Source organism: Passer domesticus, chromosome 2 (genome assembly GCF_036417665.1).
Source record: "Passer domesticus isolate bPasDom1 chromosome 2, bPasDom1.hap1, whole genome shotgun sequence".
NCBI classification, from domain to species: domain Eukaryota; kingdom Metazoa; phylum Chordata; class Aves; order Passeriformes; family Passeridae; genus Passer; species Passer domesticus.
In genome coordinates this window covers 120,701,005-120,728,105 of record NC_087475.1, presented here as the reverse complement: position 1 = coordinate 120,728,105, position 27,101 = coordinate 120,701,005, and the positions used below count along the sequence as shown (strand labels likewise).

Here is a 27,101-nt window from a genome sequence, read left to right as displayed (position 1 = left end):
TAAGGAAATTAGTGCCTTTGGTACAATCCATTTTGCTCCCCCCTTGTGCTACCTTGACATATGAAGTTAAGTTAAATAACTTCAAGTTTGACATGGTGAAGATGAAGTGAAAATCTTGCATGCAGTGAAAGTATAGCTGTAAGTGTTATTTCAGGAAAACTGAACATTTGTGTCAGTTGTAAAATGCAAACTTGATTTACTACCAACTAGCTAAGCATTTAGCAGTGTACAGCTCATGTTACTGTTGATAAGCCAATTTATGAAATATAAGGAAGAAATTTTTTTTGCAATCCTTAAAGGATGAAAACTGAATTATTTTCAAGAACATGAGTTAATTTAGAAAATCATAATTTTATTTTTCTTCCCAGAAGAAAAAAGATCCTTATTGTAGTAAATGTTGGAAATGCAACTTTGTCTTTTCAAACAGTAGGTAGATAAACAAATGCCTAACATGGATTTTGATTTTTTTTTTCCCTGCCTAAGTAATGCATCAAATATCCTTGCTCTTCTAGAACTGTCAGTTCTTGAAAGTCAATCCTAACAAAATTGTCACCTTCTGGTGAAAATAAAAGGCAAAGTTAGTAAGAAGATGGTGTAGGAAGTATGATACTTAAAATAACCAGAATGCAAGAAAAATAGATTGCAAGAAATAAGTTGCAGAGGAAGAGTCAGCTCTGAGATAAACATCTCTTCATGTTAGCTCCAAATAATAACAGTGAAAGTGGCTGACAAACCTCATGTGATCAACTCATTCAGCTGATGTTTGACATGTCTTGAATTAGGGAACCACAACATGCGCAGGTGGTCTAGCTAGAAGAAGTGCACAATGCACTTCACTAATGTGCATTATTAATTTATTTATTCATCCCAGTGAAGGTGATCCATTTCCAATTTAAAATCTACAAATAGATCTATAAAATTCAGACATTCTGATTCAACACTCAGCATTTTTTGTGAAAATCAAATAGGTACATATCTGTGGTACAAAAACCAGCAAAGTTCAACATCAAATGAGAAAAATCCACAACTTTTAACTGAAAAAATGGTGCCTCTTTGTGACTGTTTTCCATTAACAGTTGCTGTTTTCTAAACTCGATTACCAACAGGTCATTTTTGGAAGATTCCTTTGAGCTATTATAGATGTACATGGCAACTCTGATGTGTTTGGGGTGTGTGCATTACTTTGGCATCTGATAGCTCGGATGGGACCAGAGCTTCTCAGAGTTATTGGATATTAGTAACAAGAACTTTCCTTAGTGATGGGCCTGTCCAAGAGTCAAATCAATATTGCCATTAATATTAATGTAGTAAATGCACCTGCAACTGAGTGGAGCATATAATAAATGGGTTTAGGTACAAGTGGAATTTAGTGCTTCAGTTCAGAGAATGTGGTATTAAGAGAAATATCTGTAGTTCTCCTAATGCCTTATATTAGTACGTACAATATTTTTCTCTTTCTGAACACTTGACCTCTTTTTTTTTTTTTATGTGAGCTACTGAAGTTTTGAATACTTTCCCAAGTGAGGAATTGGAAATGTATTTGTAACAGCAGACCAAGCTTAATGTAGTGATAATTCTGGTAACAATGTTGAAACAAGGTCTTCTGACAGGGGAAGAGTGAGAAAAAGCATTTTAGAAGAGGCCTAAGGAACTATATGTATAACCTCTTTGCAGCAGCAACCCCAATGAGATCAATGTGTTGTGCTGTATTTATATTACTTCCAGTACAACATTGATATTCTGGTAAAAGATTGTAGGGAAAAGTAGAGCAAATAGCTTTTTAGTGATTATTCTGTATCCCTGAGTATTCTGGGTCATATGTTGTATCCGAAAGCAATTTGTCTGCATTAGAAACATATAATTTTTTACCTCCCTGAAAGCAAATAGTACCAGTAGCAGGATTACATTTATTATGCTGCAGTTAATGAGATTTGGAAGTGCTTAATGTAAAAGTGCGGCATCATATATATTTCACTTAATTTGAAAAATATGTAAGAAAAAGGGCTGAGACTATTTACTGATGAAAACCAAAACCATCCCTTTCACCACTGGAATGAGGACACCAACCAAGAGAAAAGTAATTTAGCCACCTACCATGCAAAACACCACTGAAAGTTATCATGGCAAAACTTAAACCACAGAAATCTGGAGACTTTTGAACTCAGAGGCTGGTAAGAGCAAGTACTAAACAACCACCCTATAAAGTCTGTTTGGTTTGTATCACTGTGTAAAAGAGGATTTGTGCCTTTGCATTTCCCTTCATGTTGTGCATCATGAGCAGAATTTTGATTCTTTGACAGTGCTTAATGCATTTGGACAATGCCCTTAAAAGCAAGCTTTAACTTTTGGTCACCCTGAAGTTGTCAGGCACTTGGACTAGATGATGAGGGGTATCTTCCAACTAAATATATTCTGTACCATTCTAAATACATTGGCAAGTACTATACATTAAAAGGACATCATCTTTAGGAACAGTTTTCTCAGGTATGCTGGGGACTCAACCAACCACTCTTACATTTATATATTCACTTGCTTGGTTGGTTTCAATTTTGTTGGTTGTGTTTTGTTTTTTTGTTTGGTTGGTTGGTTTTTGGGGGTTGTTTGTTTTAACTATTTTTATTTTTATTTATTAGCCCTATTAAGGCTTCATGGACTGAATTAAATCTATTAGAGATGCCTCCAGAGTGCATCTTCCACTTTTTTTTTTAATGTGAAAGGTTCCCAAATCATGTGCTTTGAAACCATTTCAAGAGAAAATCGAAACAGAAAATTGAGATGACAAGTTGTTTTTTTCAAAAGCATCCTTCAGTCAACCTAGAGAAGCTATAGGCTCAACCCATCTAATTTGGCTTATCTTTAGAACTAATGCAGTGTTTCTTGTTTTTACTGTCTGTTTTCCCCTTCATGAATAGATTTGACACTTTTGATTCAAAGTAATACAGCAGTTAATCCCCTGCTATCCCCCCAAATTGTGACAAAAATATTTGTTTGTTTCCTTGACAGAGGGAAAATGAATATATGGCTTTAACACCTGCTCATTTTCTGTTCCCTTAATCTTTTTATTTATAATGAGGTCAAAGTGAAGCAAAAATTACTGCACTTTTCAGTAGGTGTGCAGCTTTTCCCAGTTTTATCTCAATTTTTTTGTATTTTTTTCCTCCTTTTTTTCTTTTCCCTTATACAAAACTAGTATAATTTTATTATAATACCCCTTTCCTAAGAGATGTGTCTTTTTGTATGCATACAAGCTCCTAAATCTTCTTTTTTTAATCCCCCTAATGTGTTGCAAGTCTACCTTATTTAGTGGAACTCAGAAGTTTTTCTGAGGGAGGCGTGCATGCTGGAATATTGCCTTTGTATGGTAATTAATTGAATATGATAATGAGGACATGATGACAAAGTCAAAGCAGAAGCAGAAAACAAGTAATCTGTCTATTTCTTAACAAGGAAACTGGCTTAGCCAGACTGCCTGCAAATTTAGTTTGCTTCATGGGAATTGAGTTTCAGGGTGCAAGTCCCATGGGAAAATCCTAGGGGATAACACTGTGTATGGCTGCTTTTCTGTAATAAAACTGGCACACTTGACTGTAGGAAGGATATTTCTTATGGAGGAGATGTCAGGACAGGCTCTGCTGTGCAGGACTTTATTCTGTGAGGTCTAGACTGAGATCCCACTCTGCCAAGAGTTAGAGGACTTGTATCACCCAGCCTGAAGTGCTCAGAAAGATCCCAGCACTGCCAGGGGTATGTGCCTCAGTCACTTCTGTTTTCCTCCTGCTAAAGACAGCAGTGTGGATCATTGTTGAACGTGACCAAAGGACAGTCTAGGTGGCTATCAAATAACCCAGCCCAGGGAAAGAAGCAGCAAGTGAATGCTCACAAGGCGTTTGCAAGGTTTGTATGAGCTGTAGATTGGAAAATCCTCATATAATAGTAGTAACTCATGTAATTTTGTTAAAGTAAATCCAATTTTTGCACCATTGAGACACTGTTGCTCTCCTGAACTATTTTATGTTTTGGGAACTTTGGAAAATTTTCCCAGACAGCAAAGTTCTACAAAAAGAAGAGCACAAAGATAAATTTTATTCCCCCTTCTAATTTCTACATTTTGTTTACATTTTACGCTGTGTTAATCCTATTCTCCCAGCTGCTTACCAGCATGTTTAGGTTGATAAGAAAATGTCCTGCTTTCTGATTCAATTTTCTCCTCTGCTTGCTGTTGTGTACCACTTCACTTTTATTCTCTTTTTTCTTCTCTCATCCAGTCCAGAAATATTTCCTTTACATTGATAGCGCATAGCTACTGAAACACTTTGGGATGAAAGGTGTCAGCATCACATATTTGCAAAGGACATTCTTATGCCTGTAGACTGCATGTACTGCCTGGAACAGGCACATGGAGCTGTAATTGCCTTGATTTCATTTGTTCTTGCACTTCAATTTTTCAGTAGCAATATAAACTGTATATTTTAGGCAGTCTCAGTTGTACAATTTTATAAACAAAAGGCTTGGTGTTGAAGCTTTAAACCTAACAAAGTTCTTAATCAAGGCTACATATCTGTCATTTTGTTCCCTTTTCATATATGCTAAATAAAAAAAAGGTGTTCCTATTTTAGTCTATAGCTCACACTCTTCTTTGGTAAATGTGAGCTTTACAGACCCCTCTTTTTGCATATAAATACTATTTATATCTCAAGGTAATTACTGTGAGGAAAATGGATGTTGTCTCACCTCTGTGGAATTTGTATGAGATGAAAGAAGTAACATTTTTAGGATGTTGGCTTTTTCTTAGCAAATAACCTCAACAGGGTTTTGTGGTACCAATGACCCTTAAAATTTAACATTTTTGAAATGAGAAAATTACCACTTAGCAATAATGTGACATGACTCAGGCAGCTTGATGTTGTCTGTCAAAATCTACCATCAGCAGAAAGATTTGAAAGAACTGGAGATGATAGGAAGAAAACAACCACTTGCCTTATTTTCTTCCTCTCATAATTTTATGTGGGTAAGCAATTAAAAAATGAAAGGAATTGTATATTGACATAGTTTTAAAATTCAGGCATTTTTTATACTCTCATGTGAACACTTCTAATTTCATTGAAGATAGCCAAATTACAGTCATGTAAGTTGAGAATACTCTTGCCTTGTGCTATAAACATTAATTTGGTAAATAAAGCATAAGACTATGTGCAGTCAGAAATAGAGCATGTAAAAATTTTGCATTTAGGAATTTATTTTCAGCAAATGAAATTTGGCAGGAGTTCTCTTAAACCATTTTCAGTGAAGATTTCTTGATGTTATTCCTGGCTTTTACACACTTTCTCTAAAATATCCACAAGCTGTTCCATTTTTTTTTTCTTTTTTTGTGATTATGGATGCTGAGTTGTATTCCTTAATGCCCCATCTTTGGACTTCTAGAAGGGACATCCCAAGAGGTTTTGCAGAATGGACAGAAACAGAAAGCGGAGAGTATGTGTATGTGTGTATGACTGATAGATGGGTTAGAGTAACATCTAGACAAATTAATAGGAGAAGCAGACCAGTAAATAAAAGAGAAAAATTGAGGGTAACATTTGGGAGGTGTGGAGCTGGAGAATGGAAGGGAAAATGAGCAAAGAGAAAGCAGATGCAATGAGCATTGCAATATAGAGACCACTCTTTTTTGTTTGGAGTTGGATATTTCCATTTGGTGCCAGTGTAGAATATTTTTGATTCAAATAAATGTAAATATCATTACAACTAATGTTGTAACTAAAATATTACAACTCCACTTGTAGCACTTCTCAGAGCTAAGCAGTATCAGCAAAGTGGACTGTTTTTAGAATTATGGTATTAAGTATTTGTAAATGGCTATCTGGTATCAAGCCCAAATAAATAAATATATGAACATCAACATAGGCTTAGGAAGAATTTAATTAAGATTTTTTTCAGAGCTTTCTTTATAGTTAGAAAAGACTCTAGAGTGTTCTCCTAGGGCTACATTCATTCACTTTCTTCACATTTGAGGAGCAAGCCATCACAAACCAAAAAATCTACACTAGACCACAAAATCAATCTTGTTTGTAACACAGCTTGTCAGAGGAAGCATGTTTCACTGGGAGCAGAATCTCATGTTAAATATAATAGTTTTTTTCCAGCTTTGTCTTCCTCACTAACTTCTGTGTACAGCTAGAAATCTTACCCCATTAGCCTGAAAGTACTGATTTCTCTGATGCCTTGTGAAGGCTGACCTAGAACAGAGACTAAACAGAGTTAATGAATAAAGTAGGTATTTATTAGAAGGCCTCAATGGATTTGCCTTGGGCAGCACAAGAGCCAAGCCAGGGGTACATCCAAGATGAACCAAAATGGTCACAGAATGGACAACCGGTCATGAAGTCTCACCCTTTAAGAAGTTCTGGTCCATTTGCATGTTGGAGTTAATTGTCCAATTGCAGCTTTAGGTTATGAGGTCCCATTCTCCTTGTTTTTCTCACTTCAGTCCACATTGTTTATGCTCTTGGTCCTGAAATTTCAATCATTTGTCCTTGGTCCCCAGCTACAGAAGGTATTGTTTTGTCTCCCTACTCTGTGAAGAGAGCTTACCAACACTTTATATGAAGCTCTGAACTACACACTAAAGCAGTACAGAATCTGAAAAATATCAAAGTTAAAATTTTAGGAATCATTTCCCTGTCCTTTTTCTTGCCTTCTTCCTGCCAAGCAGCTGGCAGCCCCTTGGTGGGACACATGCTCAGTTTGGGCTCCTCACTTCCCTCTGGTATGTGACTGTCCCCTTTCATTTAGCTCTAAAAGGTTTTCTCTATTGCCTGCTCTTTTTAAAAAGCTACTGAAGCAAGCTGGCTATGGCCAGCTGCCTGTTGTGAGTCCCCTTCATCAAGGACATAGGGACAGAAAATAAGATGTCAAAGCTCAGGGGTCAAAGGCTCAAGGGCTGCTTCTCAAACTGTTCTCCTCAACACCAGACAGGTTCTGCCCTTCCTTACCTTGATGAGATTTTGATCCTGGCATGCACTTTATGGCCTCAAGAGAAGGATATTAGTAAGACAATTATAATTCTTAAATTTGCTCTATTTTATGGAGTAGCAGCATTGTGTGAATTGCTTTAAAAGGATTACTAGGACTTTGTAGAGGTAAGATTATAAACTGTTCTTTCCCCTTCAAGAGTCAGAGAGTAATTTGCAAATATGAAGCACATTCAGAATAAATAGACATGGAAGTAAAAAAGAATTTCTAACTACAAGAAAAAAGCACGCAGTCCCAGCCATTTTATCAGTGATGGTTTGCAAGGAGTGGCACAGCCCTGTGCCTTTCATTAAAGGGCCTATTTAATTGACCTGGGCATATGTGATATCTGTAACAACCTGCACAAGACACTCAAATCCATTCATTCTAGGAAGCTGTGCATTTTCTAAGGTCAAAATAAAGCAAATCTAGGTGAACGGAAATGATAGCTATACTTCTTTGAGGAAACAGTACAAGTATTTTCTTTTATTCAATCTCCTTAGTTTACCAGGGAGACGGGACTTCTGTACACCTCCTCACCTATAAAGTGTGTATGTGTGTGTGTATATACATTTGTGTTACAATTTCTTGGATTTTGAATGCCTGAGTAAGGCTGAGTAGTATACAGACTTGGTGCCCACTTCCTGTAGTCACACTGCAGAAATCTCTGTGTGTTGATTGATAACGGGTTTTCATCAGCATGCAGGGATTTATTAATAATTTGCTAATAACCACGTATCAATTACACATCTCTCCTCCTTTTTTTCCCCTTTTAAATGGAAGCTTTCTCCAGGACTCTGCCTGTATCTGAACTCTTTAATATCATAGCCTCTGTGTTTGAACCCTGATCTCATTTTATCACTCTAACCAAGTCCAAAGCTCAGGTATGATTTAATTCTGAAAAGAATGGTATTTCTTTGAGAGAGGGAAGTATGACTGAACCCTTACTATCTCATTTAATCTTGTTATGCATGCACCACTGGTATCTGAGATACTTTCTCAGGAGGCTGGAGGGAAGACAGATATGGCCCAGATGCTTAGGAAGAGGGGACAGACAAGGTGAGGACATTACTGGTGCAATGACTACCTGCTGTGGTGTATTTTATGCATGTAGGTGGATAGGAGTTTCTGAGGCCGACATCAACAATAACTAAAATTCACTGTTGTACAGATAACTCACATTTCTCTCTTCTCTACTTCCATGCTCAAAGTTGAGCTGTAAGTGGGGCACAGCCATGAGACTCTAATAATCTGACTATCATTTGAAGTGCTTTGAACTTTGAATTTCAAGATGCTTGGGAGTCTGAAACTGCAACTGCAAGAAACTCTGGCACCATATTTTAGCACTTTTTGTATTCCACAGATACTATTTGATTTTTCTGCTTCTTATAGGCAGTCTTCTTAAAATAAGACGATTTTTTTATTTAATAGAAAAAAGTAGAGAATGTATTTTTAAATAAAAAGTAAAAAAAAATAATCTGTAAAATATTTGACAAAACATATAGGCATGTGATTAATTTAGCTTTTTTTCTTTTTTTTTTAGAGTAAGCTAAGCTTCAACAAGTTATGTGGGGCATGTATTTTAAGAACAAAATCAACTGTAAGGTGAAGCTGAATAATCTTGCAACCACATTTTGGCTGTCAACACAAGTTTGGTTCTCAAATGTTTTTGTGCAAAGAATTTCTTTTGAAAACAGCTTTAGGTTGGCCTCTAACTACAGAGCTTTATAGGCAAATGAAAAAAAAAAAAGTAAAGCATATGGAAGCTGTATAATTCTGTTCTGGCACGTAATGCTGTCCCTGGATTGTAGTAACTTCCTTCTTTATTATTCAAGGTGTGTGTTTAGTTTCCTGGCCAAAATTTTTGTTTCTTTAATTTCACAACTGAATTTCATCCATCCTTACCAACTTCTAACAACTGAATTAATTTTGACTGTTCTTGAAACAATCTCTTTTGCTTTTCTACAATTTGTTAACTGCATCTTACCTTTCATACTGTAATCTTTTTCAGGAGCAGTGTGGTTCAAGAATTGAACAAAAAAACACCTCTGCTAATATATGGGCAAGGACAAGGAAAGCACTGCAATTGCAGTAACTTTTTTTTCACACCATAAAAATGAAGGAGAAAGACAACTTCTCTGGGAAGGCAATTCCACTTGCTCACTCACATAATCACAAAGAAACGACACAGATCAGCCCTGGCTCCAGGGGGATCTTCCTGAAGTTCCAAGTTTTGTAGCATAAACTAAGTATAGTGATCTGGTTTTATATGTAGTAGAATAGATGCTGGGTGTGCAGTTGTTGGGAGGCAACAGAAATTCTGTGAAAAGCAACATGTGACAGGAGTAGCCTGGGAGGACAGATGACAACTTTATGTGCAGCAGCTTTTCTCTGGCTCCTTGTTTCCACATGCCAGGCACAGCTGCCATCCAGAGCTGCATGTGCCAGGTGCCAAGGAGTGTGTTCCCCTCTCCCATGAGAGCTTTGCCCCCTTGCATACTCTGGTGTTCTCTGACCTGTTGCAGGTGTGTTCCTGTCATGTGGTTTTGCTGAAGGGAATGGTTTCATAGCAGTTGGACAATCCCATTGCTTTTGAGTGATACCATCCCTGCTGCATCAGGTGTTATAGAGTTTGCTGGGGAAAAAAGTCACACTAAACCCCCAAATACAAAAAGACAATTCAAACAAATGACTACGTTCAATTTTTTCATACTATAGGAGGAATATTTGTTGGCACTCACTTTTTTGGTAGAAAGATTGGGATTTTTAGCATTATTAGTGGTGCTAATTGAAGCTATGTTTGGGTTATCTAGCTCCCTAAATTCAATACATTATTCCTACAGCCATATTGTATTGGTGCATGCAGGATGTGAAAATGGGAATGAAATTATACTGCCCTGAAGTTAAACAAGCTAAAATAGAACCAAATCAAGACCAAAACAGTATTTTCCATGTAGCTCTGAATGAAGACAATGTCATTGAAAATGAACCTGCCACCTCTAATATGATGCAGCAGCTATTTTACAGGCAAGTCACTTCACAAATTATAATGGTACTTGAAATGGCATATCTAGTGGCTGTATAGATGCCCAAGGACATCCCACACCTCCACCTGGTGCTGCAGAAGAGCAGGAAATCAAGCTCTGTGTTGTACTGTCTTGTATCCACTTGGGCATTTAAAACGGCACCTGATGCTTGTGTTTAGTACATGAATCACTCCCTTGGTATAAGACTCAGTGTTGTGTTTCTAGTTCCAAATCAATAATACAAGAGTTTATTTACCATGTTTTGCCCTCAGCTCTTTTTTCTCAGCTGGGGAATCTTTTATGCTTTATTCTTGTCTTTACAAATTGTATGTAATAATTGTAAAAAGGAGAAGGTGGTATAGTTCCCCCCTTAAGTTTTTACTTTTATTGGGAACAAACAGGTAAATTAAACGATATCTGATGGAAAGAACAGGTAGTTGGACAATGCTACTCATTAAACAGACCTGACTCTGTTAAATTTCTGAGGCAGATGTTCAGTGAATCTCTTTCATTGGGTTTATGCATCTGATGGTGAACATTTACATATAAATGAATCTCCAACATAATTAAAATAAAATTTATTGTTGGTAGCAGCATAGCATAGTAGATTTTGGTAGATGATTTAAATTAAGAAGGCTAAGTTAAACAGCAAACCTCAAAGCTGAATGAATTTTTATAACCTTTTTGCTAGTGACTCCTGCCCTTTCTAAAAGTTTTTGGGGGCTATTTAAAATGAACCTATCGTTCCCCCCTCTGCATTTTTCCTCTTGCTTCTTCCCCATATGTGCACTTCCACTGGTAGTGCACATATACTTCTGTGCTGAAATATTTCTGAGTTTCTGTGACAGTTTGTTTAGGGGTTCTAATGATGATAAGAGGATCGTGAACTTTAGTTCCTATGGCCAGTGTTATCTAGTTTTGCTTCTTACAACTACCTTGTTAAGAACAACTTAACTGTATCTTTCACATTGTCTTTTATAATGTACCTTGCTGAGATTTTATAGTGGAATCATTAATTGCCAAAGACAATTAGATAGAAAGTTTGAAGAAAAATGCGATTTCTTTAGCCTAAAAACAGCGCAGTGGGTTCTAGAACTTAGTGACTGTTTCTAGCATGTGAGGACTATGGCAATTTTTTTCCCCTTTACATATTTCTCTCATTCTTGCAATGTGATTAACATTTCTTTAAACACATCCTGCAGGAAATTTATCATTGGCTTTGAAAATCCTGATAAATTTCTGGTTTGAAATTAGCATTTGGATTTCTTCGGGTCTTAAGTACACTAAGCCTCTATAGGCTGAGATCTGCATGCAAAATTTATGCAGAATAAGAGTTGACTTTCTCACAGGTCCTGCATCCAGAATATTTAATGTGCCACAATGCTTTAAGCATATATATGGATGTTTAAACAAGAAAACATCAAATCTGTATCATCAATGCTGTATCTTGTGATACAGCAAATGCAAGGGCAATTAAACACTAATTTTACTGGAGAATACTCACTTTCCTGTGAAGGCATAAATGCAAGAAGGGTACTTTAATGTACTGGCATTCAGGAAATAGGAAATCTTAATAAGCATACTACAAACCTGTCACAATTATATTCATTATGTTCTTGAGCATTCTTTAATATATTAAAATGTATATTGTACTTAGCCTGTTTGTTTAATTTTTGTCAGTCATGGAGAAAGTGTCTCAATAACTGGTTTTCTAAGGAATAAATAATATATTTGTCCTGGATACACCTTATTATAATTTCTTAAGTTAATCTCTGTACTTCATATTTCTCTGGTTTACTTTCAAGTATCTTGGACCAAGGTGCAGTGAGTTCCATATGGGTCTCCTCTTGGGCTTCACAGTCTTTAAAAAAGACTGGAAAAAATCTCCTTACCTTGTCTTGGCAAATATTTGCTAATAAGGTAACTGTGACCATGCAGCTTACAATTTGTTTCTGTCCTCTGGCAGGGGAACTGTTTGAGGAAAAGTAATTAAAGAATCCCTGCCCACTAACTGCTTATAAAGGTAAACAGTGTCAGAGTGGAATGTTTTTACCTCTATTAAGTGGCAACTTTAAATTATTGCTAATATGGACAGAACATACAGAACAACACCAGGCATTAATTGATACATACAAGGCTGGGCTGCACCACTGTTACATTACACAAGACACAACTAGACTTAAAGTGACTTGGAGAGACCTATATAAGACTTTGAGTCTTGTTTCAGTCTTACATTGAAAGATGAAAAAAGAGTATCTATGGACTGAGTAACTGATTTTCAGGAAGTGTTACTGGGAGGTGCAGTCAATGCAGTTTTATTGATCCACTTGTCTGCCCCCCTCTCTTGATTCCATTTTGTAGTCCTGTAATTCATACACAAGTAAAGAGAATAGTTTTCAATTAAAACTCCTTGCTTGAACACCAAGAAAAAGGTGTTTTAAAATCTTTGTGCAGAAGAGATTGATGAGAGATGGAAAGGGAGGAGAAGAAATTTACTTAGAGTTTCTACATTAGAGAGTCTTTTTGCAGAATACAATTAATGACTGTTAGTAGTGCCAGTATTTATTACTGATATAGGGGTCTTTGCTTATATATTCTATAATTACCAAAAGCAGAAAATACATTATAAGTAGAGAAGACAAGAAGAAAGCTGGAGAGAAAAGAGGGAGAGGGACCTAAGTTAACCTAACAGTAAATGAACATTTAAAATGTAAAGCCAGGACTAAAGTCAAAGAATCACAGAATGGGTCAGGTTGAAAGGGACTGTAGGGGATGATCTGACCCAACCTCTCTGCTCAAGCAAGGCCATCCCAGAGCCCAGGGTATAGGATTGTGTCCAGGTGGTTCTGGAAAATCTCTACTGACAATCATTGATGAGGTTCCCTCTCATGTGTCTCTTCAGGCTGAACAGTCCAGCTCCCTCAGCCTTTCATCACATGAGAGATACTCCATCCCCTTAATCAACTTTGTTGCCCTCCACTGGATTTGCACCAGGATCTCTGTGTCCCTCTTTGACTGAGAAACCCAGAACTGGACACAGCACTCCAGATGTGGAAAAGTAATTAAAGAATTCCTGCCCACACCAGGCTGAGCAGCTCCCCTGTGCTGTTGGCAGTGCTCTTGCTAATACATCCCAGGATACCTTTGGTCCTTCTTTGTCCCCAGGGCTCTTCTGGCTCATGGACAGCTTGGTGTCCACCAGGACCCAGCATTTTCCTTTGTGTTTCAGAAAGTTTTTCTCTGCCTGTGACTCCAGCCTGCCAAGGCCCTTCTGAAGGGCTGCACAGCCCTCTGGGTTATCAGCCACTTCTCCCAGCTTTGTGCTTTCCAATTCCCTGTACCCTCTATCTGAGGTGCTGAAATCCCTGTTTTAACGCCTTATGAGTTGTCGCTATTCAGAAGAAAAAAAAAAATAGAGTAAAGGAAACTCATTAATAAAAAATTAGGAGATGAAATCAGCTGTTTTTTACAAAATTGCTGCATTACCAAATCTGTTTTAAACTTGATCGTCTAACTAGATATGTGAAGGAAAAAAAAAGGTTGTGAGAAAAGTATAAATAATTAACTTGAGAGTATCTCTGATGGAAAAATACAATAAACTAACAGTCTGATTTTTTTAACATACAATATATAGATCAAGCACTTTTTGCACAAATAGGCAGCAGAGATATAAGTATTGCACTTAACAAAACAATAGGGATTAACTGTTAAAAATAAGAAAAATTAATATGACACTGTGAAAACTTCCCTTCCCCAAGAGAAACATACTGAAAAATTAAGGAAATTCTCATTTACCACTTCCCACGTTTAATCTCTGTGGAAATGGAGATACAATAATCCAGAAATAACTGAAAGAAGCATAAAAAATATCTTAAGTAACATAATAAGTTAACAGTTATTAAAAAAAAAAAAGTCTGCATCAACATAGAAGAACCTAATTAAAAATGCCCTTTAAAACTCACAGGAAAACTTAGTCGTGATGAAATCCAGCAAAGCTTTTCCAGGCCAGTGTGGCAGTGGGTCTGGGTTCCTGGAAAGCAGGTTACTGACAACTGACAAAGGAATTTTATCTGTAATGCTTTGCCCCTGAGGCTTCAAAGTGTGGAAGATGCAGCTTATTGTCCCCTTACAATATCAGGAATATCAAAACAAAAATAGTAAGAGGTTTTCATTGTCGTGTTTGATGAAATAAGCTTTGGCATAGCATGCTACTTCAGCATTTATTATTTATGTGATTTTTATCGTGTCAGGCCTAATCTGCAGTATGGCTAATCTTTAATGGATTTAATGCTGCCCGTGAGGTGCTGGGAATGCTCTGTAAAAAGAAGAAAATATGTTGCTGTTGTTACTTCCCTCAAGGATGATGTATCCATAGTTTAAGTATTCCAATGAAGGATATACAGCCCAAGGAGTATGTTAAAATCAGATTGAGAATGGTTGCTCCTCTTGTCACTTAGATGTCCTGGACATTCAGTCAGACCAGATTATGGATGAATTAAAATAATTTTTAGTTGCCTTCTCCATCAGACCACACTACAACTCACCTTACAGAGAAAAGGCACTGTTGCAGTCCACTGCAGCTTCTGTGCAGGGATTTGTCCACATTGTTGCTCTGTAAATGATCTCAGAGGAGGAAGAGAGGAGCAGGTCTGTCTTTGTTTTCCACCTGTCTGCTGAAAGTTTTGGGAAGGGGAGGCTAGGCTGGAAATTATTTGTCTTTCAGCAGTGGGCCCCCTTTAGGTACTGGAAGATTGCCCTGGTGCCTTCTCCAGTCTGAGCAGCCCCAGCCTGTGTCCGTGGAAGAGATGCTCCAAAACCCTGATTTTCTCTGTGGTTCTCCTCTGGACTCACTCCAAAAGGTCCACAGCCCTATACTGGATGCCCCAGAGCTGAATGCAGGTCTGTAAAACTCCTAATTTGCATGTGGTTTGCAATACATTCTGGCATATATTTTACTCTCAGGCAAGTTAAAACTAGCTAATGAAAGTTGATTATGTAAGTGTACTTAGAAGAAAGGAAAGTGAGCATTTTATTTCTGTGTTTGGAAAATATCGGTACTTGTGCTAAGTAACAATAGTTAACCTAACTTCTGTAGATGACTGTGTAGGATTTCCTTTTGATAAATCCCATTTTTACATGGCCATTAACTGCAATGACTGTAATGGAGGTTTTGCCAAAACCAGTTGATTTTGCTAAAGCCAGATTTTGACATATTTGCCTCAGCTGCATAATTTTAACCATCAAGCTAACAATACCAGCCTTTGCTAAGCCTCTACTCAAATAACCAGCAAATTTGCTTGAATAATTTTGTTTGCCTTATTTTTCCTTTTTTTAACTGAATACCTACTGCTGAAATCCAGGCTACTGGATGTCCTGAGGCTGTGCACAGCAGTCTTTGTCTACAACTGCAATCATAGCTCACAATTCAGGTTGATTTTGCTGCTGTTTTTGTTTGTTTGTTTTTTTTGTGGGTTTTGTTTTATGGTTTTGGTATTGTTTTTTTTTTCATGTTTTATTTTGCATTATACTTTAAGCTCCAGGAAGAATGACTGACTGTAACTTGTCCTCAATAGCTGTATATCCATTGTGAGACTAAACTCTGAGAAGAAAACCCAACACCTCAACAAACAAGCAAAGTATTTTTCATGCATTAAATTGGTATTTTTAAATAAGAAATAAGTAAAATCTCTAAATTCTAATGAAATGATAAGATTTCCTTTATTTTACAATTGATAGAAGATATATATATATGTAGATAAATAGATAAAGAGGACAATAGCTACCTGTCTGATGCTGTTTCTTCCTTGAGGGCAGAGGGATAGTGGGTTGAATGTCCATAGGAGCACAAGTATAATTTAGAGTTTGTGTACCAGCTTTGTTCTGCATTTTTCATAAAGATAAATACTTTATACCCTAGACTTGAAGCAAGGGAGAAGGAGAGGGGAATGATTGAAGATTATTATGAACAGCAAACTATCATTTAGAGAGCCATTATTCTAAGCCTTAGCTCTCAAGTGCCTCACTGGAAAGTACAACTTATATAAAATTTGTCTGAATGACTTGGTTATTCCTATGACCCATTCTAAGACCACCAAGTAAACATCCATATATCTATAATATTACTTTCTTTTTGTCATTCTGTTTTAAATCTGCTGCTTGTTAGATTGAGTATGGTACTACTACTAAGACAGTTATTTTTTAGCTGAAAAAATATGTACAAACTAGACAGTCAAAGCCATATTTACTTCTTTGTCTGTAACAAGTCTCAGTGGCTTTTTCTTCCAACATGTTCCTCATCCCTTGAACCCGTACAAACTTGGGTAGCCAAGTGTCCAACAGCCACTGGGGGAGGAAACACGGTTTTGCAGGTCTGGAACATTTCAAACAGTGGAAAAAACCCAGCAACATCCTAATTCGATATTTACTTGCTGATCTTTGGATTTTAATGTGGCTTTCACTACCTTCTTGTGACTTTTAGCTCTTTTTCTTATGACTCTTCTCACTGGAGAGACAGAGTGAACATTTAGACCTCAGCCAGCCTATGCTGTAGACCAGCTCTTAGAAGTGTTATGTGGCAACCACATTTAATATCTCCAACATCTGTTTCTGGATGGTGAATTGATGTATTATGGAAAAATCAACTTGTGCTTGAAGTAACTTTTGCTTAAATGATTGGATTGATTTTATCCAGAAATGCAAACTTCAGAAATTTTGGAGCTACTGAAATCAGAGCAGAAATGTTCATTTCATTAGAACCAGAATTCCTTAGAGAACTCTGTCTGTTTCTTAAAAGTGTAGAGAAAAGAATGGAAGTATAACGGGCCTTCCTTCAACACTGTCAGAGCTAGAGCAAGAAGAATCTTAACACAATATTTTCTTGCTCCTTTTGCATTTAGAAAGTAGCGAAAACAATCTCTGCCTTCCACTTTTGTGGCCACATTAACATAATGTAGGTGAATTAGCCTAAGTGATTTATCTAAGGAGGTGCTATACAACACTACCAAGAACTCTACTCTGCCTAATGAAGTGTCAATATGTCTCAAATGGTCCCTCAAATAATTTAAAGGAATTGTCAGATTTAGTCAAAGAAGCCTCCAATGATTTATGGTATTGTATAAAGCTCTTAATCATTTAACTATAGGAGTGCTTCAAATCACTCATCATTTTTTCAGCTACTTATCCTGATGCATATACTAATGTGTAATTTGCTAATTAGAGGAGGAAGATTGCAGTGCTTTGACAGACAAGGCCAAAAATGTATTCTACCCATAAAAGACGTCACAAAGGTAACAAAGACGATTTGCAAAGGAGGCAATAAGGCGTAAATAAAGCAATCAGTTGCAAGACTGGAAATCTTCAGTTAGATAATTTACTATAAAAGATTAAAATGAATGCAGAATTGTGGTAAATGCATACAAAGCCAGAGGAAAATCCTAATAGGTTTCAAAAAAAAAATCTTCATACAAGTTCCTTTCCACAGCAGTTTTAATAGGTTCACTTGTTAAACAATCTTCAAAAATTGTCCTCATTATATAATCTGTTTTAAGAGGAAATATGAGGAATTCCTTAATCATTAGTTCAGAGTGATGTTAAAACAAAGGACAAGACATCATGAAAGACTGCTAGAAAAACTGTTATTAAAGCAGGAATATAATGGAAGAGAGAAAAGTGATGAAATGTTTGAACAACCTCTGTTTTATAAGGAATCTGACAAATCAGAAATACAATTCATTTAATGGAGATCATGTGACTGTGTTAATTTTGCAAGAGTCCACAGGCTCTGACAGACATGTTTCTATAATTGTAGAAGCAACCATAGCTTTGCATTTCTAATTTTCTTTTGTCACATGTCATATGATCAAACATAAACTTCATGGTGTTAACAGCCCAGATAGAGATGGTGGCTAAATTGCAGAGGAATTATGTGAAAATCAGAAAGTAAAATTTGGGATATTAACATTAGTATTTATCCTATGAGATTAGCTACAAAATAAATTCAAACACCATAGTGTAAGAAAACTTAAATGACAACAAATTACAATATAGATAGTATATCACATTAATTTTAATATGTTGAAATTGTAATCAGAAATAATTGGACTTTGAGTAGAAAAGTTGCTGAAGCAAAAGGAAATTAACATTGATTGCAAGTGGAATAAACTGTGCAGATTTGGAAGGCTCTGATTTATTGAGGTGGGAACTACTTCTAAGGTCATTAACATAAAGATTTAATTAATGTGTCATTATTTTTGCCAGATAGTGCAAGGAGTTAGAAGCCATTAAAAATATAATTTCATTTTGTTAGGGAAAATCAATATGAAAATTGCAGGAGTAGCAATCTCAGATTACCAGACTGGACATTAATAAACTTAGCTATTGAAAACAACTAAGAAACAACGAAAGTTCCTAACAAACATCACAATTTCAAGCATGAAAAGCTGTTCTCTTTCACATTCTAATGAAATCTTTGTCTCTTGGAGAAGGTAACATGTCTAGGAAATATATTCCTTACTTATATGTCTGTTTCTGTGCTTCTCAGTCCCTCATGCTCTCAAATACCTGCCCTTTGAGCAGTATCCAAAATGCTCTAACACTGCTACTTTACATGTTTCATCCTCCTTCTGTGCTCTGCCTAGTTTGTACCATGATTCAGAGAGCATTACATAAACTTAAAACATCTCTGCATAAAATGATACTGCCCTAAAAGCAACCCACTGCTTTTGTAAAAGTGACCATAGGTGATGATGAATTGGGATGATTCTGTGCTACTTTATTTCACCAGTACAAATTAATATTCTGTGAACTAGACAAGGATGAAAAAAGTCTTACTGGGTAAGGACTCTCAAATACAGGTTAATTCCTGACTTGAAAAACTATTCTGTTTGTGACTCGGTGAAAGGGGAATACTTCCTGTGCTGATTGAAGACCTCAAGGATAAAATCCAGTCATGATTTTGTAGCTCTCAAACTGTTTCTGAGGACCCTGTAAGCAGGTAGATAAATAGGAAGAGAGAGATTGATTTTTCTCTATTTATATTCTGTAGACACAAACAGAAAAAAAAAATTCTTACCCTCTCTGCTTTCCCATTAACTTGAAAATATCAGAGACTTTGTAAACTACACTCTTGCTTGCCTTGAGTGGAGAATTCTGTGTTACAAGGCTCCCATCCCCTAGTGATTTCTCAATGATCCTTTTATCATGTATGAATCCTTTAGAAGATAAACCAATCACTCTCTTTCTATTATCTAACCCTTTCTACAGTAAGTGGTGTCTTTTAATTCACTCAGTACTGAAAGAGAATGTGCAATATATGGTACTGAAACATTTTGAGACTCAGTTTGTAAATGAGATGTGAAGGGCCTCCTCGTCACTCCTGATGTCTGTGTTCTGAGCACATTGGCAGTAGAACAGTGCAGCCTCTTTACTTTCACCACTAGAAGGGGAGTAGCCCTTTCCTGTGGGGCTTCCTGGGTAAGAATTCAGAAATTGAAGCAGTCTGTCATGTTGTCCACTGGATTCCCCAGATACCTAAGCAAGACCTATTTGAAAACAAATTTCTTTGTCAGATGAAAAGAAATCCTGTCTTGAAGTGCTGCTGCTCTTGAAGGGAACTCTAAACTTCTAGAAGCTGTCATTTTGCAGTGTTCATTATCAGCCTCATTGCTATTCAACAGACAGTTTGGGACAGCAAAAGGAAAGCTGAGGCTCTGTAGGAGTAGGGAAGTCACTGCATTGTGCCTGGATCCTCTTTTCTGTGTATAACATTATCAGCACTGCAAGAAAAGCTGCTGAGTATAACCATGCTGAGGCCTTTCAAATGTATTTTATCAGATGGTCTCTGTCTCAGGGCACAAAGAGCATATGTTAGGATTACTGAAGATATTTCTTTTCATCCAAAGAATGAAAAAAAAAAAAACCAAACACCACCCAAATAAATCCCCCAAAAAACAACCAAAAAAATCAAGTCACCAAATGAATAAAATATAATCCTAACTTGCTAGCCAGAAAAAAACACATTTAATTCTTTCTTCTCCATTCAGTTTTTTTGTCTGTTTATCACAATGCTTAAGTTACCTGAACCTAGATAGCTTCTGTTTTCTCTCACTTTATTATTGTAGCTAAAAGCAATATATATAGAAACAAGTAGTTCAAATATCAATCCTGCAACTGGAACTCACCTAAATAGTATCAAAAATCTTCTGAGATGCAGTTTTTATTTATTTTTAAGTGTCATCCTTTCTTTCTGCATTGTAAAGCTGAGATTTCCCTATTTCCCTCCTTTAGCATCATAAAATCAGTGCTGTAATGGAAAGGTAGTGGGTTAAAACATAATAAACAACTTGATATTTATAGAATATATATTTTTAAAATTCATAATTTAACCTTAACTGTTGGATTATTGCACCAGTTCCATTGAGTCTTATGGAAAAAAGCACTTTAGGTTCCACTATTAGGTTCAAGATGGTAACAATCCACTGTTGAGGCTCTTTAAGAGTTTCATTAACATATGCAGCTTAGAAGTTGCAATTAGCTTCTGCTTCAGTCAGTCAGAGCCGAGAAACAAAGGATTCTGAGATGGCCAGGGAATTGTTAGAGTAACTTGACCTGGCTTTTTTACCTGTGAGGTTCAGGATGTGTCTAGTGTTGCCGAATGGCAACTGTTTGAGGTGCCCCTTACTGACTGCTTTTACAGTGGAGCCAAATGGCTTCTGGGGATATTTCAGGTGGAATTCATGCCCTTACCCCAGAGTACAGCTGAGGTGGAGACACCAATATCTGAAGGTAATTGCTCAGCTACAGCAGCCAAATGCCACCGACATACAAAATTGTTGATTTATGTCACACAAAGGCAGCATGGAAAGCAAGCACCTGGGTCAAGTGTGCTTTTTCAATTTTTTTTCCTTTACTGTCTTCCTGTGTTCAGTCACAAGAAATGATACAGAGCTAGCCTGAAGAGTGGAACTGAATGTTTGTGGGAAGATTGTCAATTTTAAAGCAGACTCAGGTGTAGCTGTAATGGCCATATCAGAAAAGAAGTTTCACTCCCCTCACAGCTGAACCAACTGTGGCTACTCCAAATAGCCCTAGAGGCAACATAAACACAAAGAGGAAAGGCTGTGTCTTAATTTAATACTTGGGATTGGGAGACTTTACACTTATATTTTCCTTCATCAGAACACTTACTATTCTCTTGATGAAAAGAATGAAAGAAAAAAATTTAAAAGTGTGCATTGGAGTCATCTGTTATGTACACACTGTCACTGCTTATAACATTGAAACTATGAACTTCAAAAAATCTCCTTTCTTACACTTTTCAAATAGCTTCCAGCACAACACAGTGTTGGACCAGCTACAGTCAGCATCTTGTATGATCAGACCCTGATGTGTCAGGCAACTTGCAATGTGTAGCAGAGCTGTTCTGTGTTAGAAGCACAGTATCATCTGCTGTCACACTGTGAGGAAGAATGTAAAAACCCAGACGTGAGAACCTCAAAAAACTCTCGAGAAGGAGGAAAAAACATTTTATAACTTTCTAATTGTGGAATTAAATGTATTCTATTGAAGCAGAGGTAAGGATAGTCTAGCTACCTTCCTAACAAATCAGCACCCTTGTCATCCTCTACAAAGGCTGAGGCATGGCTATTGAGATTTTCCTGTTTGTCCCAAGGATTTAATTGATTACTGAAGAGATACTGCAGTGACTTGGTGTTAGGCTTTTCTGCTCATCAAACTTGTCAGGACAGGTTTTGAAAGGGTAAGGGTAGACAAAATTCTCAGTTGTTATCTGTTGTGACTTCATTTCATTCATTTATAATAAAACTAGTATTTTAAAGTTTACCTAAGATTCTTCATTTTTTTAAAAAAAATGTCACTGTCTACAAGTAAAAAAACTAAAAGCTATGAGGTAAGTTCTTTCTATTTATCTTAAGCATAAGTTAAACTTTTTGCCACATAGAGAACATGAAGGTGCATGTTTTAACTGAGAAGCATTTATATATCCAGAGGATAGAGTGATCATCTGATTAATGCCTGTAACATCACATAACATGAATGTATGTTCCAGGACTTGAGACAGTGTGGATTATTTCTTGCCTTTCATACATGGAATATTAAACACTCAACTTCTTTCTAATGTTCCTTCAACTATAAACAATTTTACTTTTAATTAAAACAGCATATTAAGGATAAAACCAAAGGTGTAGAGATGAGATACAATTTCCCTTCTATAGTTATCTTCCAGGCATTATTACTAGGATTTTGTGAGGAAAGAATTAAATAGAAACTAGGGTTTAGTTTTATTATAAATGTGAATCACATCATTAGGAGATAATACTATATTATTTTTCTGAATTGACAATGAACATGATCACCTTAACAGGCTCCTTTTGATGCAGTATTTAAAATGATAAGTGAAGGATGTGTAAGGAATAGAATAGAACCACAGGTGGTGTTTTGGTTTCCCTGTACCACACTTCAAATACTGAGAATAAATTCACAGATAACATTTTCTACCTGAAGTTTGGAAAGACTTTATTAATTGCTAAAATGTTTAACTTCTTGGTTTGAGTCTGAATTAGAAACTTCAAGTCATAACTCAAATATTTCAAAACAGCTAGATTGTAAGTTAAATGTTAACTATTGTTTAATCATGAATTTGCTTCAAAGTAGCAATAATACTGAGACAGGCTGTGAAGTCTTTCAAATTCCAGCATAAATTAACAGATTTATTTAACTCTTAGATTTAATTTAATAAATAGATTTAATTTAACTTTTTGTCATTCTCAGACTCGGTTCACTTTATTGTTGACACGTACACGGCTGCATCACTTGGAGAGCACAAGTGGGTGGGTGTCGCTCGCACAGCCGCGGCCTCGCCGCGGTGGGGAAGGTCTCAGCCCCAGCGGGGTTCTGCTTGTTTGACAAAGCCACCTCTGTGGGCTCCTCCGTGAAAGGCTGGAGCTAATTTGAAAAGTCAGACAAATGACAGGCAGGGGAGAGCGCTGTCCTCCCGCTGTGCCAGCGTGGCACTGATTCACAAGGAGAACAGATGACTTTGCTGAGGCTGGAAAGAAAATATGTGGCAGAGCTGATCCCTGGCATGAGAGCGGTGCAATGCATCAGCTGCAAAAGCGTCAGTGCTGTGTTTCTGTGGTCTTTGCCTTTGACTGCAAACTATCTGCCTGTCTCCTGTTAGGGCTGAAAGATTGGGATTCTTGCCTTCTGCAGGAATTAGTGTCAGCTGAGCTCCGAGCACTGGCTGGCATTGCCTTCCACATGAGCTGTCAGTCAGACAGTGGAGATCTAACTGATTACCTCCTTAAAAACACATGGTGATCAAAAAACCTGTACAACCCAAGTCCTGACTCAGAATTGCTTGTTTGGAAACTAAAGAGTTGACACTATGCCAGTAGTTTGACGAGACTAGGTCTCATTAAAGTGATTATTGTCATGTAATGATTAGGGTCAATTACATTTTCAGGCACTCTGAGATGTCTAGTTGCTGCTTAGATATAGAAAAACTTGTATAAAGCTAAGCCTTGCTTAATGAAAAAGTAGAGTTCAAAGTAGCATATAGAGGAATAAAAAGGGCATTTATGCAAGAGGCAGTAAATTAAAAGAGCTGAGAAGATATGAAGATAGATGAAAATGAGTATGGGAATTGCTTCTGAAAAAACATTAAGGTATGGTAGCATCTATATCAATTGTAACAACATAAATTATGTTTTCAAAATTCTATTCACATTTATATTCATCTAGTTGTATTTCTTTTTCTAGTATGAAATATTGAATTTTTTTTTACCAACTGTTCCCTGTAATAAGACATTTGCCATGGTATTACAAGATAATAATAGCTTTCTCTGACAATGCCTCTCTCTCACTCTCCATGTTTTGTGGGTGTTTTGTTTGCCCTTTAATATTTTAGGCAGGTGGATTGAGATCAGAATAATAAGTCTGCATAATTCAAATGAGAAGGTCATGTCCTGCTTCCCCAGAGGGGAATCCCCAGAGTGATTGTCCAGCTTGAACTGCATAGAGATTTGAAAACAAGTCCCATTCAGTTGGTTGAAGAACTAAAGGACTTGAACAATGCATAGTCACTTCTTTTTCACCTGTCCTGTAAGGAAAACTTGAAAATATACAGTAACATAATGGTGTGTTACACTTATGTATTTGTATATAGGTGGCAAATTAGGAGGGCAGAGAGAAAGTCAAGGCTTTCATCCTAAAGAAATAGGAAGAATGTCCAAACAAATGGTCCTGACTATTTAAATACATGTTATTACCAGGGTAAAAAGACAAAAAAATATTTCCTTAATTTTGTGAAGAAGGAAGAGATGATGACAGGCTGAGGAGTCAGCACAGCTGGATGGGCCAAATACAACAGCAACATCTGGCAGATACATCTACACTGAGTGCAGGTTCACTGCTGAGCTTCTTAATAGTTCACACTTAGTAACTAACATCTGGGTTATGCCAGCTGTTCCAAGGCTGTTTGTGTCCACCAAAGATGCTGCTGGGTGGCAAAGGCAAATATAGTGTGGGTGGATTAAAGAGCAGGTGCTGCCTTTTCCTCAAATGCAGCAGTATCAGCTGTATGAATGTTTCCTTTTTTGTGCTCCAAGTCAAGCAGGGATTTCCACAATTATTCAAGTAATTTGAGGCAATTCCAAAATATTTCAGATCAGTGTTTGAAAGCGCTGGTGGGTGTGCTGATTGTGTTTTCCATTATTTAAGGGGTCAATTAATTTTCTACTTGGTTACTTGTAGAGAATTGTGTTGTGCCAATGATGGTAAGATGTTGATGATTTCTCAATTCAGACAAAAATATGTTTTGATGCTTGGTTTTGTTAAAAGTCTATTCTTCACTATATCTGGGGCTATGCATGCTTTTGTCTTTATTGTTTCTTTTAAAATGAGAATAAATAATAAATTATCATTAATAAATTAGATGGAGTTGACAAAAGTGTAAGTGCAAATGATGGATTTCTATGTAACCTGTAGGGAATAATTCTGGATCCACTGAAATAAATGACAGAAGTCTGAAACTTGAATGGAAACAGTTTTATAAAAATATTTCATTATCTTAACTAGACATTAAACTAACAATGACTTCAGCCTTCCGTCACTGAGCTGAATTGAAATTAATGTGAGTGAGAATAGAAAAAATCTACTATTGAGGAAAAAGATTCCTTCAGTTGAAATTATAGATGTGGTCTCATGCATTTTATGGGTTATGCTTATGTAACACATTACCAGTAGAAATAGAGGTGATGGAATGGCCATCAAAGTTATTAGGGCGCTGTTTGTTTTATTGCTCTGAGTAGATTGGTTGATTTCAGAATAACCCAAGTTAATGGAGCTGCTAGTGTAAGTACAGTGAGCATGATTTAGTCCTTGAGACATACATATTTATGTATTGTTATGTTGTGGGGCACTTCAAGCTGTGATTATTCTATTAAGCCCTTGCATTCACTTGAATTTTTCACATGCTGCTTCTTATTTACAAAAAGCTATCCAGGCCTTGCAAGACCTAATGAATTTTTAATTGTGACCAAATGATAAAGGTTTCTGCAAACACTCTGAAGTCATCCATCATTAAATACATTTTACAAAACAATTTTCTTTTGCTTACCTGAATGTTGCCACCGTATTTCCATCTTGTCATTTGACTTCATCAAAATATAAGACTATATACAATATAATGGATGTGGATGGATCCAGAATATAAATTACTCAGCTCTTGAATGTCCTCTGTATTATCAAAATTTTGACTGAATGCTTGTTTACATACAGTCAAATCTCAAATTGATTGCCATCTCTTTAGGGGTCTTGAAAAACCTTAACATATGCTTCTTCCTTTACATTGTTTAAATTGTTTAATTTATAATGATAATCCAATCTTCCTTACTGACTTCACCATTCTATTTTTTTTTCTATTGAAATTATCTTTATATGAAAAAATATTGTTGGTGAGCAGTAGTGTTAGAGAATCTACACTTGCACTTTATTGATGTTGTTCTTTTGCTATTACTCAAGTAAGATGTATTTATATTGCATTTTATTCCTCAGATGCTGGGCAGCATATATGAACATCAAACATTCTTCTTACATTTTGAAAGAACAATGAAACCCGACAAATTTAGACTGCGAGATCATCAGGTACATTCATGTTCAGGATTATAAAAGCAGTTTATGAAAAATGAGGTATTACTTCTGAAATTTGGCAAAATGTAAATTAGAGAAAAAAAAGTTATCTTTTTATTTTTTGGCCATGATACATAGTGCAGTGAAAAGTGATACTGTTAACATGTAAGGAAGATTTACCAGTGAAAAATTATAGCTTTTCCATAAAGTTAATTGATTTTTAAGTTTTTATATAGAACCCCCACTCCAATGTCTGTTACATTTTGAAGCCTTCTTCCAATAAGTGAGTGTGAGAATGCAATTTCACTGTTAATCAGCTTTCCTAAATGAAAATATTAGCCTGTGAGTTCTTGGTATTGACAGAAAACAAAACATAATAATTTTGTTCTTTTAATATTTTTGGAAAATTTCATAACTAAAGCAGAGATTAGAAATTGTTTAGTCTTTGAGAAAAAAATTGGTACCAACCATAGTTGCTAAAGGATAAAGAAATATAGTCAGTTATTTTCCTTTTTTATGTGAGTTATGGTGTTTTGATTTTTTGGAATGATGGTACAAAATGCTCTTTGCAACTCAAAGTGTTTGATGCTCATACTTGTAATATTGACTAATAAAAAATAGATTAAGGTGCTTGTAAAACACATCAGCAGTTTGATTTTCCTGAATTGTTATAAAAATTGTGTGAAATAAATGATCCATTGATATTTTGAGGACTAACTTGTAGAGTAACGTGATGGGATATAGAAACTTCAGGGTGAAGGCTTTTTTTTGTAGCTCATATTACCCTTTCAGGGCTGAGTGAAGCAAGCAGATATAATTCTATGGTATAATATATAACGAGGATATAGAATTAAAATGTCATGCTTTGGAATACCTTTGAGAAAACAGTTAAGAAAGTTCAGCAGAGGACCTCAGTGCCTG

The 27,101-nt window shown here is 36.3% G+C and overlaps 2 long non-coding RNA genes across 8 annotated transcripts in view; both read left to right on the top strand.

The window, feature by feature from the left end:
• Positions 1-27,101, top strand: part of LOC135294981 (uncharacterized) — a 166,498-nt gene that overhangs the window by 81,533 nt on the left and 57,864 nt on the right. The window lies entirely within an intron of this gene.
• LOC135294982 (uncharacterized) lies at positions 7,977-9,845 on the top strand. Its single transcript, XR_010357026.1, has 3 exons — positions 7,977-8,067; positions 8,552-8,843; positions 9,020-9,845. It is a non-coding gene; the product is annotated as an uncharacterized LOC135294982 (long non-coding RNA).